This window comes from Gadus morhua, chromosome 11 (genome assembly GCF_902167405.1).
Source record: "Gadus morhua chromosome 11, gadMor3.0, whole genome shotgun sequence".
Lineage (NCBI taxonomy): Eukaryota > Metazoa > Chordata > Actinopteri > Gadiformes > Gadidae > Gadus > Gadus morhua.
The window spans coordinates 2,631,165-2,645,977 of NC_044058.1; the positions used below are offsets into that span (position 1 = coordinate 2,631,165).

Sequence of the window (14,813 nt, forward strand, 5' to 3'; positions counted from 1 at the left end):
AAGCCTGCGGAGTCTCAGAAATCACAACAAAAAAGATGATGGCGGACTACAAGCTTGTAATCGTTCTGCAGCATATCATGTCCCTTGTTGGGTTGCTAAGCCATTATTTATTGAGAATCTAGTTCGCCATCGTAGAAGAGCTGTTTGTTTGTGTTGTTAGTGGTTCGGGGGGCAGCCATTATGTGCATGCTCGCCTCTTCTTCTTCTGGATTTGTGTACCAGAAGCAGCGCCCCTTATGGGCCTGGAATGTTTACTACAGCGTTTCTACAGATCTATCCGGTTTCGCTTGGCTTCGTCTTTACGGAGATACTTCGAAACCGGATAGATCGAAACCGTAACGGTTTCGCCCGTTTCGGCTTCGTGTGGACGGGGCCTAAGGTTCTGTCCGGGAGCGTTCTCCCTAATGTCCCTTATGGAGCTCCGTACAGATCATTCATTGTTGAAAATTGTCTGTGATAACTAACAAATGACAGCTTTTGGCCACCCGTTTCTACTTAAAATTGTCTGTGATAACTAACAATACGACAGCTTTTGGCCACCTACTTTCACCTTTGATACTGAGAAATTGTGACAATACACAGATATATTAAATGCAGGTGCGCTGCTCTGTAGGCAAACCGCGAAGGAAAAAAGGGTAGCTGCTTCATCTGTTCTTTTTAAAAATGGTATGTCTTGATGTTTATTTTATCTAGCCATCTATTCTCTTGTTTTTGGCTATGTGAATGAACGTCCGCGTCGATGCCTCGATCGCAAGTCCAGTGTCGCGAGCGGACGTTGCCATGACATCTAGAAATCATACCGTATTTAATGGGTTGTAGTTAGTGTAACATAATTCACCTACAGTATTTTGTTATGTGTTGTTCTTTCAATTGTGTTAGGCATGTCGTTTACTATCTTGGTGGTTCAGGGATCGCTGTCCCTTTTAAGGATTACGAGCGTCTCATGACGTCAGAGCCCATGCGGGATTTGTTTACCTTCTGCATTTCCTGTTTCTCTCTTACTAAATAAACGAGTCACACAACTGTGTGCTCAACGTGCGAAATTGTATCTCTCACTTATGGTAATTTCCACAGGGTTGTCATTAATATTGATGTGTAGGGGTTGTTTATAACTCGTGAATAATATTGTTTAGACCACGGTCTGGGGGAATACTCTGATTCTGATTGGCTGCAGTGCGTGCATTAACTCCTGATATAGCCCTACAGACACCTGCTAAGTAGTTCCAGTCAGTGTTTAGATTCTCTGCCCGAGCCCGAGCCCGACGCGGGCCGGGTCGGGCCGATATTTCCCACCACTATACTCGGGCCGGGCCTATTTTTATTTTACCATTGGTTTATTGGCCTAATCTGAGGAGAAATCTATGCCATGAACAGAAATATTATAGGCCTTTATTACACGGGTCTTCTCAATGCCGTGGAACGCTCCGTTCACGGGTAGTAGTCCGGTGACTTGTCTATCCCAGCGTCTTCCGTTGCTAAGCGACGTCACCGTCTTTGCGGACAAATTATTTCTCTGCTGATCAACACTACGAATGGCCAAAAGACTTGTATCCCCCCCCCCTTAAATAAATACTATGGCAGAATTATTATTATTATTATTCTCATTCAACTTGAGCATGTGTTTTTACAGTAGAGTGGTGGAGAGATGACGTATGTTGGCCAACCCGGAAGTGAGCGTCGCCCTGGATTCCCTCGACAAAAAGCCAACGGGTTTTGCCATTGGATTTTGGATTATTGCTGAAACATTTGCATCTTTGAAGCACCTCCTCAAAAACTGAAAATAAATAAATACATAAAAATAACCGTGCTCGAAAGAACGAAATGTAAACCAATGCATTCTGAATGGGAGAGTTTTTCTCTGATTTTTCCATGCTACACAGAACGAAATGTAAACCCATGCAAATAAAGACTTCATGGTCATAATAATTTAAATATCATTAATATCCTGAGTGTGTATGGTGGATATTTAATTTCTTTCAACGGGGCTGCATCCAGTCACTTGACCGTTATGGTTGCTATGGTGGTTGCTATCGACCGCCCCCTCTAATCCTTACATGGCTCTAAAAACCACGCGGCAAAGAAGCTGCCGTCCATTGTGTTGTTTTTGTCGTAAACTAGGGTCCGATGGTTAGAAAATAGGCAGATATTCCAAGGTATCCTTAAAAGGCAGCTTGGATGTTTTTATTTTCTGCAGTTTAGACTTCTACTATAACCTATTTTGGAAAGCAAAACACCAAGCTCATTGATTTAACGAGGCAGGGTCATTTGAAACAATTTATTAAATAAATATTTATGAGATGTCATTACTTCTCCTGAGTTTGCTTCCTATTTATGTCGAGTATACACCCCTACTGTCCACAAGCATCCCTCCCCCCTCCCCATATGGATTTGGAGAACTGTTGCCACGTCCCAGTGGTGGATGTATCATATGAAAGAGGGCATTCAATTATACTATAATGGTCAATTAGGAGGCCGAAGCCCTAAAGGAAATGATGCAATAGGTGACTGAGGGTCAACATTTGAGAACCCCTTTTATCAAATTGGATCTCAAAGGACTCATACGCTTCAACCTGTTGCTCCAGCCCTACAGGAAATGACTCAGCAAGTGCTCCATCTCGTTGCACCTGCACCCAGCGGCTCGCTTGCAAGATTTTGGCCTGAAGTTCTTCCCAGACCTACACCCTAGCCATCCAACATGCATATCTGAGAATCAGGCCTCTCTTTAATAATGACAAAAAGTTATGAGAGAAATACACATGAACTTTTGTTATCTCATAAGCGGCGTGGTGCCGGCTCCTTTTGACCTTTTGACCCCAGACTTCTGGGGGAATAGCTGAATCATTTCATTAGTCAATCAGAAGTATGTAAATATCTTCCCGGTGGCCTAAGAGGGCGAACAAGGTGTCCTTCAACATCTACGCTTCCAGGCGATTGCAACGGTGCCACACATGAGCATATTCGAACATGTTTAATGGTAGTAATTAGCTGTCGAAATTGGAGGCCTTAATCAATAATGAGCAGCTAATGATTTGCTTCCCGATAGAAATTTGTGACAAATGACATGTTATTTAGCATCTGCACGTGGAGCTGAGTCCAATGACACCAAGCATGCGGGTGGTAACATGTATTTTACATGGTACACCTAGGTCTAGGACATGATCTCGGTGTAGCAAGAGGGCGAGCTTGATCTCATTGGACTCAGCTTAACGTGTAGATGCTAAATAACATGTAATTTGTCAGAAATCTCCATCGGGAAGCAAATATGATCATGTGTGGCACTGTTGCAATCGCCTCAAAACGTAGATGTCAAAGCACACCTTGTTTGCCCCGTTACGCTACCGGGAAGATATTTTCATACTTCTAATGGATTGATTCATATTTTAAGGTTCTCGGAGTGAGACTTTAAGCGGCTGCAGCAGAAGTGTTGAGACGAAAGATGATATCAAGACATTTATAGAATATTCCCATTCACATTATGATTCTTCGTCATAACATCCGACCAAACATCCTTCACATTCACCAGGCGAAGATTATGAAAGTCCAGGCCCCACCTTCCTGCACTCGGGGTCCGACTGTTTCAGGCAGGAAGGGCCTCCCCTTCCTGCCCTCGGGGTCCGACCGGGCCAAGTTTCGGTGCGGGGGTCCCAGTTAGGCCCTAGAATAAGGTATTCAAATTTCAGGGCGGTAGGACCTTCCTATCTCAAAAACTGTTTTTCCACCACATTCTGAACCATTAGGTCTTGCAGGCAACACTTCTGAGGGGCTTTGTCCAAATGACAGTCCATTTGGGAAAACTTTTTTTCTCTAAGGGCTAGAACTCCAAATCTTGGATATGTCGTTCTCGGGGCCCCGGGAAATGTGTGTAAACATTTAAGTATCCCTGGCTATCTCGAAAAGGCCGGAAAAGGGGCGTGACCTCCAACAGTACAGTAAATGTAGATAAGACAGAGGTTAGTTTCTAGTCCCCATTTTTTGTGGGATGGAGATGTACATTTGTGGCTTAAGGTGTGTAGACACAGCTGGCCTCTGGCCACGTTTTTGAAGTCTGGGGTCAAAAGGTCAAAAGGAGCCGGCACCACGCCTCTTATGAGATAACAAAAAGTTAATGTGTATTTCTCTCATAACTTTTTGCCCTTATTAAAGAGAGGCCTGATTCTCAGATATGCATGTTGGATGGCTAGGGTGTAGGTCTGGGAAGAACTTCAGGCCAAAATCTTGCAAGCGAGCCGCTGGGTGCAGGTGCAACGAGATGGAGCACTTGCTGAGTCATTTCCTGTAGGGCTGGAGCCACAAGTTGAAGCGTATGCATCCTTTGAGATCCCCTTTGATAAAAGGGGGTCTCAAATGTTGACCCTCAGTCACCTATTGCATCACTTCCTTTAGGGCTTCGGCCTCCTAATGATCATTATAGTATAATTGAATGCCCTCTTTCATATATATGATACCTCCACCACTGGGACGTGGCAACAATTCTCCAAATCCATATGGGGAGGGGGGGGGGGGGGGGGGGGGGGGGGGGGGATGCTTGTGGACAGTAGGGGTGTATACTTGACATAAATAGGAAGCAAACTCAGGAGAAGTAATGACATCTCACAAATATTTATTGAATCAATTGTTTCAAATAACCCTGCCTCGTTAAATCCATGAGCTTGGTGTTTTGCTTTCCAAAATAGGTTAAAGTAGAAGTCTAAACTGCAGAAAATAAAAACATCCAAGCTGCCTTTTAAGGATACCTTGGAATATCTGCCTTTTCTCTAAGCATCGGACCCTAGTTTACGACAAAAACAACACAATGGACGGCAGCTCCTTTGCCGCGTGGTTTTTAGAGCCATGTAAGGATTAGAGGGGGCGGTCGATAGCAACCACCATAGCAACCATAACGGTCAAGTGACTGGATGCAGCCCTGTTGAAAGAAATTGAATACCACCCTACACACTCAGGATATTAATGATATTTAAATTATTATGACCATGAAGTCTTTATATGCATGGGTTTACATTTCGTTCTGTGTAGCATGGAAAAATCAGAGAAACACTCCCATTCAGAATGCATTGGTTTACATTTCGTTCTTTGGAGCACGGTTATTTTTATATATTTATTTATTTTCAGTTTTTGAGGAGGTGCTTCAAAGATGCAAATGTTTCAGCAATAATCCAAAATCCAATGGCAAAACCCGTTGGCTTTTTGTCGAGGGAATCCAGGGCGACGCTCACTTCCGGGTTGGCCAACATACGTCATCTCTCCACCACTCTACTGTAAAAACACATGTTCAAGTTGAATGAGAATAATAATAATAATAATTCTGCCATAGTATTTATTTGAGGGGGGGGGGGATACAAGTCTTTTGGCCATTCGTAGTGTTGATCAGCAGAGAAATAATTTGTCCGCAAAGACGGTGACGTCGCTTAGCAACGGAAGACGCTGGGATAGACAAGTCACCGGACTACTACCCATGAACGGAGCGTTCCACGGCATTGAGAAGACCCGTGTTATAAAGGCCTATAATATTTCTGTTTATGGCATAGATTTCTCCTCAGATTAGGCCAACAAACCAATGGTAAAATAAAAATAAAAACGCTCGATCAAAGGCCCGGCCCGAGTATAGTGGTGGGAAATATCGGCCCGACCCGGCCCGCGTCGGGCTCGGGCTCGGGCCGAGAATCTAAAAACTGACTGGAACTACTTAGCAGGTGTCTGTAGGGCTATATCAGAGGTGCGTTCAAGTTCAGCGAACATAGGCGAACGTTCGCAACGAACGCGTTGACATTATACAATTAATTTTGAACGATTTTTGAACACCGTTCTAAACAAACTGTAAACGAAAAAAATGGATACGAAGGCCATGGTATTAGCGGCAGCCTCCATGTTAATGGAAGAGTTTACAGAAGAGGGTTTGCAAGTGGTCGACCTCATTGAAAGCCTACTGCAGACAACCAGTACGGAAAATTCAAGAATAGAGGGCTACGTCACCGAAGTTGTACCCACTTACTGCGATATAACGTTCAAATCGCATTTTAGGATGCAAAAGAAACGTTTTATCTATTGCTTTCTGTGTAAGAAAGGAGTAAATGATTTCAATATAGTTTAGTTTAATGCCATGGCAACGAATGTCACGTAGCCGAAGAGAGCATCTGTTTGTGGAGAACTACCTCTTCAGACAGTTTGCCTATGTTCGTAAACGTTTGCTTGCTTATGTTCGTTTAACGGAAAATGTTTAAAATCGTTCGCGAACGTTCGCCTATGTTTGCGATTCTGAACGCACCTCAGGAGTAAATGCACGCACTGCAGCCAATCAGAATCAGAGTATTCCCCCAGGCCGTGGTCTAAACAATATTATTCACGAGTTATAAACAACCCCTACACATCAATATTAATGATAACCCTGTGGAAATTGCCATAAGTGAGAGATACAATTTCGCACGTTGAGCACACAGTTGTGTGACTCGTTTATTTAGTAAGAGAGAAACAGGAAATCAAAACGTGCTGAAGGTAAACAAATCCCGCATGGGCTCTGACGTCATGAGACGCTCGTAATCCTTAAAAGGGACAGCGATCCCTGAACCACCAAGATAGTAAACGACATGCCTAACACAATTGAAAGAACAACACATAACAAAATACTGTAGGTGAATTATGTTACACTCACTACAACCCATTAAATAAGGTATGATTTCTAGATGTCATGGCAACGTCCGCTCGCGAGTCGCGACACTGGACTTGCGATCGAGGCATCGACGCGGACGTTCATTCACGTAGCCAAAAACAAGAGAATAGATGGCTAGATAAAATAAACATCAAGACATACAATTTTTAAAAAGAACAGATGAAGCCGCTACCCTTTTTTCCTTCGCGGTTTGCCTACAGAGCAGCGCACCTGCATTTAATATATCCGTGTATTGTCACAATTTCTCAGTAGCCTATCAAAGGTGAAAGTAGGTGGCCAAAAGCTGTCGTATTGTTAGTTATCACAGACAATTTTAAGTAGAAACGGGTGGCCAAAAGCTGTCATTTGTTAGTTATCACAGACAATTTTCAACAATGAATGATCTGTACGGAGCTCCATAAGGGACATTAGGGAGAACGCTCCCGGACATAACCTTAGTTTGGAAGTCATGCTTAGTGACACGGCAAATAGCCTACTTCCAATTGAAATACAAAATTTATAAAATAGGTCTACGTGTTCCTGATCCCGTTACAATAGATTAAATAGCGTGGCAGTGTCACGTATTTTCGTGAGACCATACCCGTACTTCCATGAGTATACTTAAAGGAAGTATACTATCCGCACTGTCTACTACGTTAATTTTTCAGATGTGAGTGCTGTTCCAAATCGAGTACTCCGTGGTGCACTAACCGGAAATTACGATCACGTTTGCCGCCGTGGCTCCTCCCCCGCAATAAACATTCCGCTTTGAACGGTGAACTCTTTACGCCTAGCAGCTATAAAAATCTATAAAAACTACAAAATGACTCTATTAATGCAGACTATGTGGGAAATGCGCCGACTTTGGCTCAGACTGGCTCCGCCTCTTTCGCTACGTAGCTAAGATGGCTGCCGTTGAGTACGGGGGGGAGTGTCCTTCGATCCACACTTCACTATTACCCCGTTTTGAGTGCGGCATCCGGGTCCTTGAAGTATACTTCTTTTCGCCGGATCTGAATTGGAACGTACTGCGTACTCAAATGTTGGCTAGTAAGTACGGACAGTACGGGTATTGGAACACGGCACTGTACTTACGTGACACAATCCAGCACCGCAAACGTTCTCTCCCGCTTGAGATGACGTCTTTCTTTATAGGTTCATGGGTCTAATTCGCCGATTTCCCATGCTGATATCCCCGGAGATTCTCGGGCATCTTCGACAATTTGGCTATAGATTGTCTCATTACACGCTAAATAATATAATTATAGCCTAATTATATATATAAAGCCTATACATATATATAGGCAATATATATAATTAGGCAATATATATATATATACATATAGCATTTGTGGTTTTGGCCTAAACATAACTAGGGTGCACTGTTATCTGCGCACACCCTTTCTGAAGCCTCTCTCTCGCTCTCTCTCTCTCTCTCTCTGTCCCTCCCTCTCTCTCTTTCTCTCTCTCTCGTACCGTTTTGTGGAGCACGTTCATTGTCTGACAACACTCCCATTCAGAAAGCATTGGTTTACATTTCGTTCTGTGTAGCACGCAAAAAGTCGGACTATCGTACTCTGGAACACGCTTCAATAGATTAACGTTCGTGTGCATGAGCACGCAATCGCGTGATACCGGGTTGCACAAACCTGGTTTAGGAGCAGAACCGTAATCATGTTCTGTCATCACCACCGAAGCTGCGATCTCCTCCATCGGCTCTTCTTCACACGACAGCGGTTGCTCCAGAGGAAGGGCTGGGTGAACGTCATGGCCTAAGCGAGTTGATGCTCTTTTATAAACGGACTCCCTTCTTGGCAGTCCCCAGTTGTTCCACTGGAAACGGGAGGGTACAGACCCGATTTTCAGTCGCTTGATATGACCCCGGTTGGTTGCTAGCCTGCTCGCTGTAGCGTTAGTGTAGTCTGATTCACTAAAGTGTCGGCTACAAACAAACGTGCTAACTTGTTTTATTTTAAAGTTTGGCCCTCATCCGGCGAACCGCTTGAATCCACTTCAGAAGTGGATTCAAGCGGTTCGCCCGAGGGCAGGAAGGGGGGGCCCTTCCTGCCCGAGACTTGGCCCGGTCAGACCCCGAGGGCAGGCCCCCCCATCCTGCCCTCGGGGTCCGACCGGGCCAAGTTTCGGTGCGTAGGTCCCAGTTAGGCCCTAGAATAAGGTATTAAAATTTCAGGGCGGTAGGACCTTCCTATCTCAAAAACTGTTTTTCCACCACATTCTGAACCATTAGGTCTTGCAGGCTACACTTCTGAGGGGCTTTGTCCAAATGAAAAAAAAAAAAAGAACTTCAGGCCAAAAACTTGCAAGCGAGCTGCTGGGTGCAGGTGCAACGAGATGGAGCACTTGCTGAGCCTGGACTTTCATAATCTTCGCTCTGTGAATGTAAAGGATGTTTGGTCGGATGTTACGACGAAGAATCATAATGTGAATGGGAATATTCTATAAATCTCTTGATATCATCTTTCGTCTCAACACTTCTGCTGCAGCCACTTAAAGTCTCACTCCGAGAACCTTAAAATATGAATCAATCCATTAGAAGTATGAAAATATCTTCCCGGTGGTGCAACAGAGCAAACAAGGTGTCCTTTGACATCTACGTTTCGAGACAATTGCAACAGTGCCACACATGATCATATTTGAATATGTTTCGGGGTAGTAATTAGCTGTCGATTTTGGAGGCCTTTATCAATAATGACCAGCTTTAGATTTGCTTCCCGATGGAGATTTTTGACAAATTACATGTTAATTAGCATCTACACGTTAAGCTGAGTCCAATGAGATCAAGCTCGGCCTCTTGCTACACCGAGATCATGTCCTAGACCTAGGTGTACCATGTAAAACACATGTTACCATTAGCTAGAGTGTCGTTCTTGGTGTCATTGGACTCAGCTCAACATGTAGATGCTAAATAACATGTCATTTGTGACAAATCTTTATCGGGAAGCAAATCAATAGCTGCTCAGTATTGATTAAGGCCTCCAATTTCGACAGCTAATTACTACCATTAAACATGTTCGAATATGCTCATGTGTGGCACCGTTGCAATCTCCTGGAAGCGTAGATGTTGAAGGACACCTTGTTCGTCCTCTTACGCCACTGGGAAGATATTTACATGCTTCTGATTGACTAATGAATTGATTCAGCTATTCCCCCAGAAGTCTGGGGTCAAAAGGTCAAAAGGAGACGGCACCACGCCGGGGTGGATCCAGATCTCGGGCAACAGCGCAGGGTTGCCAGGTCCTGCAAAAAACGTGCCCCCCACATACCGTTCAAAATCCACCCAAAATGTCCTAGAAGCATCCCAAATAAAAAATGATATTATTGGCCATTTTGACCAACGTTTTGAAAGTAATAATATTTGAGGGAATATTTTTTTGTTGTTGTTTTAGCAGCGAAATGCACCGTGTGCGTGTGTGCGTGTGTGTGTGTGTGTGTGTGTCTGTGTCTGTGTGTCTGTGCGTGCGTGTGTGTGCTTGTGTGTGCTTGTGTGTGTGTGTGTGTGTGTGTGTCTGTGCGTGTGCGTGCGTGTGTGTTTCTGTATAACATGCTATTTTATGTTGAAATGCGACGTTATCCAGTGTTCACGAAAAGTACACTGTCAACGTATGCTTTTGGCGACTGGGTTGGCTCTCAGATATACGTGTTTCTAACAAGATGATATCATTAAAAGTTACATAAAGTAACAGTTTAATAACACAAACGCAGGAAGCACGTGAGCTGCTAGTTTAGCGAAAGCAACCTGACGTCGTTGAAACATGCGAGCGAGCCGATCAAATCCTAATAACTATAAAACTAAAGATCAGACACAATCACTGACTGAAAATTATGCAAGTAAAAAGTATATTTCTCGCTAGAAATGTTATTAGAAACACGTTTAACGGTGAATCGGTCCTAAAATATTGCATTTCCCATTCAGATAATAAAGATTAATAAAGATCATACACATTCACTGACTGAAGATTATGTAAGGAAAATGTACATTTCTCGCTAGAAATGTCATTAGAAACGCGTTCAATGGTGTATCTGTCCTAAAATATTGCATTTCCCATTCAGATAATAAAGATTTATATGAGCTACGCCGTGTTCCGGAGCCGCGGGGGATTCTGGGAATTGGGGTTCTCCCCCCCCCCCCCCCCCCCCCAACTAACGTGTCCCCCCCCCCCCCCCCCCCCCTTCATGGGTCTGATTCGCCGATTTCCCATGCTGATATCCCCGAAGATTCTCGGGCATCTTCGACAATTTGGCTATAGATTGTCTCATTACACGCTAAATAATATAATTATAGCCTTGTAGTGACCGTAACATAATTCACCTACAGTATTTCGTTATGTGTTGTTCTTTCAATTGTGTTGTTGTTTACTGCATGTCATTTACGTTCTTGGTGGTTCAGGGATCGCGGTCCCTAAGGAGTACGTGCGTCTCATGACGTCACAGACCATGCTGGATTTGTTTACCTTCAGCACGCTTTGTTTTCCGGTTTTCTTTTTTACAAAATAAACGAGTCACACGGCTGTGTGCTCAACGTCCGAAGTTGTGTTCTTAACTTATTGCAATTTCCACAGCCTAATTATATATATAGGTTTTGGCATAAACATAACTAGGGTGCACTGTACTATCTGCGCACACCCTTTCTGAAGCCTCTCTCTCTCTCTCTCTCTCTCTCTCTCTCTCTCTGTCCCTCCCGCTCTCTCTTTCTCTCTCTCTGTACCGTTTTGTGGAGCACGTTAATTGTCTTAGAACACTCCCATTCAGAATGCATTGGTTTACATTTCGTTTTGTGTAACACGCAAAAAGTCGGACTATCGTGCTCGGGAACACGCTTCAATAGATTAACGTTCGTGCGCAGGAGCACATCACGGACGATTTAAGTGATTCCGTGAGACCAACACGGACTGTGAGTTAAGCGCCCGTGGTCGACTCGCTCGTTGAAACGGGGATCCGTTTGTTAGCCACGGAATAACATTGTCATTTACTTGCATTGGAGTCAATTCCGTAGCCACATCACGGACCATTTAAGTGATTCCGTGAGACCACCACGGACTGTGAGTTAAGCGCCCGTGGTCGACTCGCTCGTTGAAACGGGGATCCGTGTGTGAGCCACGGAATAACAGTGTCATTTACTTGCATTGGAGCATTTTCCGGGGACACATCAAGGACAATTTAAGTGTTTCAGTGAGACCACCACGGGTTTTGAATTAATCCCCGTGGTCGACTCGCTCGTTGAAACGGGTATCCGTGTTTGAGCCACGGAACATCAGTGTCATTAACTTTCCGTGGCCACATCACGGAAATCGGCGTGTTTCCGTGACGTGGCTACGGATTTCGAGTTAAGCGTCCGTAGTCATTACACGGATTCCTGTGAGACCAGGTTGGGAACAAGACTGTGTTGAGTCACTTTAGTCACCATCAAAAACCACAATAGCCAACTTGAAAGCACCCCTTTAAGTATCTTCATCATATCAGTGATTGTGACGAGATGACTGCAGCCCTCTAACGAAAAGTGTGTTGAGTGAGATCAGTGAGTGGATAGTGCATGTGTAAAACCTGGACAATTACTAATCACCTGGCAGTTGGTTGGATGGCTCCTTAAAGCATATTTCATGCAGTTCCCGGTGCTGCAATGCTGCGGGCTTCAGAAACTTTGAGAGCAGCTTGCGGATAAAACCCCTCATCTAAAAATGTCAGAAAAGATTTACAAATTTACATTTATTTCCTGCTAATAAAAAAGGAACAAAGATAGAACATCATACTAGCAAACTATCCCAACGGTTCCAATTTACCTCATCATGTAGTAGGAAGATTGACGACTTCTCTCTCTGGAGGAGGAGGTTGAATGTGGAGAAGACTGGAAAAGTTGCTTGAAAGAACAGTAGGTACACCTCTGTAATTGAGTCAGAGAATGCCTCCACAAGCCTCCTGAACCTTGGCTGTTTGTCATCTGTGGGAAAAAGAGAGAAAAAAATGGTTGTGCATACTACATACCTTATTTACTTTTCAGTCTGCTCTAATAACCATGCATTTGCATCATTAAAATGTGATGCCTACTTAATGACTTGAAGTAGCTGGCCAGTGGCTCATACTGCTGCAGGATACGAGTCAAACACTTCTCCAGGCTCAACCATCGAACAGAAACGTGCATGAGCATTTCCATATACTCACTTCCATGGAGCTCACAGAATTCTAGGACAAGAATGGAACATCTTAATGCCAATTTGATCAAAGTATTATAGATTTAATTTGTACTACATTGGGACTGCACACACATAGCTGTTAGGTAACCTTTGCGATTGGTGCTTCCTTTAAACCAATATCCAACATCCACAGCGAGATCCTCTGGATCAAATCCACACACCTGCAAAATACATGATTATTTATAGTCACAAGACATTGTTGTCATTGGTTCATGACCGCACAGCATAACAACCTGTTTGACGTGACATTAGGCATAAGGCATACGGAGGGTCTTAAGCAACTGACCTCCAAAAAGGCCTGGCCAGCCTGTTTGGCAGTGTTGTGGATGATGTGACAAGGGCACCCATGGATGTAGATACTGCCATGTTCTTGATGAGCTCTGGATGCGATGGAGTTCCTTGCTCCTGTATTGACAGGGGCATTATCAACTGACAGACTGACACAGTTTCTCCATGGTATGGCGTTTTTCTGCATGGCCTCATCCATCTTCTTGTAGATGACTTCAGCTGTGCCGCAGTTTGGCCCGCTGGTGGGGCACATATCCAGGAACCTGTGGACAACTTTGCTGAGATCACTGTCATATACCCGCACAGTGAGCGGGTTCATCTTCTCACGTCCTGTAACGATAGGTACATATATGATATATGTCAGATTAAAGGTACTCATCAGACTGAAATTGTTTGTTTGTTTGTTCTGATTAATATAATACATTAATTCATATCTAAAATGGGTGCTGGAAAATGTGGAAAATGTAATGAGCTGTATCATTTGATCCATCTGTGATCAACGTGAAAGGATTGGTCCTCATCTTCATGACCAGTTCCTTTCTAAAGTGAGGAGCCACTGCTTCATTTATTATGCAGGACATTTTTGTGCGGGCAGCCTTGAAGCTCTGTGCAGTAGGGGAATCTTTGAAGCATTCTTTCAGCAATGGGCTGAAGTGATCGGCTACTGCAAATGGCACATTGTGTTCCACCATCGACACTGCTAACTTTACCTCAGCTCTCCTTGTCTGCAACAGAAAGGATGTAATTAAAGAGCAAATCATGCAAAAACATTAATAAAATTGAATGAATGTCTTAGCAGCAGACTCAAGGTCCATAGGAAAACACTATTACATACAAAAATAAACAAATAAGAACAGTTCAAATGAACATCAGATTAGCTAGGCATTTGTTTCATTTACTATGTATTTATGCTCATATAACCTACAAGTGCAATTCAGCTAATAGCAGCGGGTATAACGCCTAGTACCTTGACTTCCTGAGATGTCATGCCACCAACAGTGGCTGGGCCATAATATAGCGCAATGCTGGCTGTTGACTGTGCTGCCTGTTCTTATGAACGATGTATTTTGCTTTTGATATGCCTTGCGACATCAGCCTTGCCTTGATGGGCACAGCTGTTCTCATGTCGGCAAACAGAGCACCAAAAGTAGGCGGTGGTTGTGCCTACACTAATGAAGGGGCCATTCTGCTGTCCACTCCCTTTTAAAAGTGCACCTGTAGATGGCTGCTCCACTTTTGGCCTTCTGCTTCTTCCCTGAATTTATTCTTATCTCCACATTTTTTTCTGCTGGCTCTTCTGTCTCTGTGTTTTCAATTTGTATACAATCAAAATCTTCGCCCTCACTGTCCTCAATCTCTTCTGATCTCGCTTTATCTTCCATTTCTTCTGTGCCTTCTGCACTCTCATTTTCCGGGGGTGCATAAGGGGGGGCTGTCACTGGCACTGCCCAGAATGACAGCAGATCTCTCTGTGGGCTCTTCCTCTTACCTAGCATCGTCTTACCTAGCATCTATCAAAAGATAGCTACATGTTAGTGTTTTATTGAATACTGTATTAAAGGCCCCAATGGGTCCATTTGGTTCTATTTGTACACAATTACAGTTATGTGCTATAAATGTCATATCTGAACAGACAGCGGAGACAAAATATTAGCAAGGGGGAGGGAGAGGCG

The 14,813-nt window shown here is 43.8% G+C and overlaps 1 protein-coding gene and 1 long non-coding RNA gene across 5 annotated transcripts in view; one reads left to right on the forward strand and one right to left on the reverse strand.

Annotated features, from left to right (window-relative positions):
• The window catches only part of creb5b (cAMP responsive element binding protein 5b), a 68,125-nt gene that overhangs the window by 35,399 nt on the left and 17,913 nt on the right, over positions 1-14,813 (forward strand). The window lies entirely within an intron of this gene.
• LOC115554141 (uncharacterized) lies at positions 12,230-14,298 on the reverse strand. Its single transcript, XR_003978564.1, has 4 exons — positions 13,139-14,298; positions 12,707-13,013; positions 12,442-12,599; positions 12,230-12,333 (listed from the first exon to the last, which is right to left on the reverse strand). It is a non-coding gene; the product is annotated as an uncharacterized LOC115554141 (long non-coding RNA).